Genomic DNA, 2662 nt, shown 5'->3' on the forward strand with positions numbered 1-2662 from the left:
TAGGGAAGAGGGGGAGGGAGGGAGAGAAAGGAAAGCAGAGCAAGAATAGCCCTAGACACTGGAACACCAAATAGCTCATGAATAGCTAAATAAAACATAATTAGGAAAACACGATAAATTAGTGGTTCTTTAAAGAGATAGATGGCGGAGCGGGCGGGGAGCGCGGCCGGGGGAGGCGGGCACGGCCCGTTTCAAAGCCGGCCCCCAGGGCAACCCAAGCGCAGCCCAAACCTCGGAGGGGGGACGGGAAAGCCCCGCGGGCGCCGCTCGGCAGGACCCCGCGGAGACCCCCCTCCTCCCCGGGAGGCGGCTTCCCCCGGCCACGTCCCGCCCGGGGAGCCCCTGGGGGCCGCGGGGCAGCGCTCACCGGCGGTGGGAAGCCGGGGGGCCTCGGGGGGGGGGGTCCGGACCCGCTCCCTGGGGAGGGGTAAAGGGGAGCTGGTTTTCCCGCGGGGCGCTGCAGGTTTCGGGGCGTTGCCGGGCGCTCCCCACCCCGGGCTGCGCGTGGGGGCGCGGGGGGCGCCCTGGGAGCCGCGGGGGCGCCTGTTTGTTTGGGGTTTGTTTGTTTGTTTGCTGTGTGGCCTCTCCTTTATTTTGATCGGGACCGGCTGCCGGCGCTGGGTTTAATTGATTTGCGGGGCGGGCAGTTGAGACCATCAAGGGAAACTTCAGCCCTTGCAGACTGGGGAGAAAATAACGATCGTATCGGTGAAACCGGCGTGAAAAGCAAACACAGCCTCCCTCTGCTCATGTTCACACGCAGATGGGGATGAGGCCACCCCGGAGACCTGGGGGTGCCCGGGTGAAGCTGCAGACCCGGCCCGGCCGCTTGGGACACCCCTGGGGCCCCGGGGCACGCCCAGAGAAGCCCTCGGCCCTCTCCCGGTCGCCAGCTGCAGCCCGAGGTCTGCAAGACGACGGGTCCCCGGTGGCTCCGCGGGCGGGATGCGTCTGCACCAGAAGGGCTGGAAAGGATACACGGAGAAGAGTGGCCAAATTCACCCCCCGAGGCAGATTTCGTCTCTGTCCCCATGGTGAGCCGGGCTGGCCAACTCCATCCTGCTGCCGGGCAACTCTCCTTCCAGCTCTGTGCTTGGGTGCCTCTTCCCTGCAACACTGGGGCTCTACCCTCTACTCACTTCACTGGTGCTTCCTTGCCACCCCTGTGGTCCTCAGGCGTCCATCCCAGCCTGCAGGACCCCTTTTCAGTTCCCACTGCAGTAACGGGGCTCCTTGCCATGCCAAGACCATGTCCTGCCTGCACTTGGGGCAATTCAGGCCACAGAGTGGATCTCGAAAGTCTGGAGCAAAGCAGGGGCTTAAGCAAGCCCCAGGTCGCGACCTGCCTTGTAGGGGAGGGCTGGGTAAGCCAGCTTGATTCAAGGGATCGCCTGTTACTGACTGGGTTTGGCAGCTCAGAGCTGATCTCAGGCCTGCTCTGGCTCGGTCCCTTGCCTCTTCGTGACCCTGCTCTCCAAGGGGAGATCGAAAGCCCTCCCGTAAACAACTGGTGAAGGTCAGGGGAAGGAAAGCCTGACACCGCTTAATGAAAGACAGTTGCAGACAATCTTTTGCTCAGTTGCCCGTGTCTGGGAGGCGTGGGGATCTCTGTGTTCAAGCTTTTTAATTTCTGTTCTAATTTGCAAGTCATAAAGAGCGACAGTATGCAGTCCATGGTCTCCCGTTTAATTTCTTGTCACCCTACTCATGCCAGTTTAACCCTCACTTGCTTGCCTAGGCGCTTCTTATGCTCAGCCTCAGCTATCATCTCCTCTGTGAAACAGAGACACATTAGTGTCCTGCTTGCACTATAGATCTGTGGTTCTAATATTATTTCAATGACCTCTGCCCAGATGCACTTGAGCAGCGGCAGCCCGTAGGAAGAGCGGCAAAAAGGAAAAAACTCTGCCTCCTTTTCAATGTTCGGTTGGATGGTTTTTAAACGGGGTGATGGGAGTGAGGATTACTTTTCCCGAGCTCTGCCCATCTGGTTAGAACCACCTTTTCCCTCGGTGCTGAGACACGCGTTCGGGGAGTCCCTCGCAAGGCTGTGCAGTGCCGGGGGGCGGGGGGGTCACAAAGCCTGCTCCCCCTTCCGTGCTGCCGGGGGACGGGGACCCCGCGGCGCCTCCCGGGGTTGGAGCGGGCCGAGCGCGGAGCGGCGGTTCAGCACCCTGGACAGCGGCCGCGCTCCAGCCCCGGCCCCGGCGCGGGGCCGCTTCCTCCTCCCTCCGCCCAGCGGCCGCTGCTCCGGCAGAGAGACAGGACCCGGGAGAAGATGCCCGGACGACCCTGCCTCAGAGGACGTGTGGGGCAGATGGGAAAAAGAAGGTTTCTGGCAGCAGCTGGGGGGCTGTGTTTTAGTCTCCTTGTGGCTTTGGCAGAAGGATCCCACGGGCTGCAAGGGATGGGTGGCGCCGGACGCTCCTGCAGGAGGGGGTGCTCCGGAGACTGTTCTCTCTCTCGCGACAGGTTTGCGTTATCGAGCCCGCACAAACAGCGTGAGAAGCAAGAAATATCACCTGTGCCTTAAACAAGGTAGCAGCCCTGCACCGCCCACCGCTGCCGTGGTCCGCGGGGCGCCACGGGCAAATCTTCACTCTGCTGCAGGGGCGGGAACTGGGATTAACCGAGTGTCCTCCTCTTCCTCCTCCTCGCGTTA

Source organism: Gavia stellata, chromosome 7 (genome assembly GCF_030936135.1).
Source record: "Gavia stellata isolate bGavSte3 chromosome 7, bGavSte3.hap2, whole genome shotgun sequence".
NCBI lineage: Eukaryota > Metazoa > Chordata > Aves > Gaviiformes > Gaviidae > Gavia > Gavia stellata.